This window comes from Leptonychotes weddellii, chromosome 12 (assembly GCF_054177405.1).
Source record: "Leptonychotes weddellii isolate Sample4059 chromosome 12, ASM5417740v2, whole genome shotgun sequence".
Lineage (NCBI taxonomy): Eukaryota > Metazoa > Chordata > Mammalia > Carnivora > Phocidae > Leptonychotes > Leptonychotes weddellii.
This window is the reverse complement of record NC_138380.1, coordinates 38,343,797-38,344,764: the sequence shown is the minus strand read 5'-3', so window position 1 is coordinate 38,344,764 and position 968 is coordinate 38,343,797.

The following is a 968-nucleotide window of genomic DNA, read 5'->3' as shown; positions in this document are numbered from 1 at the left end:
CCACCAAGTCAGCTGTCCCTGAAGCTGCCTACCTCACCACCTCCTGGTTCCTGAGGTAATAAAGTCCCTGTTTAAACCAGCTTGAGATGGGGTTTCTGTTTCTTACAGGCCAACATATTTTAACTGAAGCATAAGAATAAGTTTTATTTTTAGTATCATGAAGATTATTTGCAACCTCACGGAAGCAAAGTTTTTGATGTCTTGTACCTGGATCAAAGATATCTTTTTAAGTAAGTGTTTTATTGAAATGCAGCATTCATAAAAATGTGTGCCAATCCCAGGGGTATAGTTTGATGAATTATGATACTGGGAACACACCGTGTAACCACCTGGGTTGGACCCGGAAGAATGGGGAAAATGTGGAGAAACAGAAGTCAAAGGCCAGCCAGGCATGTTAGGAGAGAGGAGCAACACGAATCAAAGTCCCAATGTAGGACCTTATGAGGTGGACTGGAGAGGATGTGAGAATCCAGGCTTGACAAACGTGGGTCAATAAGATAAAGAAAGAATGTCCATTCAGATTCATTCATTATGTGAGTTCTACCAGGACCTTTCCTGCTTATGGACCCAACAACCAGAGGGGCTAGATGCCTATTAGGAGTATAATGAGGAGGAATCCAAGAAGCACCAAATCTAAAGTGAAGAGCAAAGTAGAAAAACAGGGTTAGTAAGCCACATATATTTCCTTGCTCTGTCAGCTGAGGGGGACCAGAAGCAATGACACACTAGTGGCAACAAGCACACAGTGATTTCTAATACCAACCTCTAATTAAAAAAACAAAAAGCCAGAAGATGGCGGAGGAGGGGGAGACCTGGATTTCGTCTGGTCTCAGGAATTGAGCTGGGTAGGGATCAACCCATTCTGAACACCCACAAACTCAACAGGAGATCGAAGAAAAGAAGAGCAACAACTCTCTCATCAGAAAAGCGACCACTTTCTGGAAGGTAGGACGTGCGGAGAAGTGAAC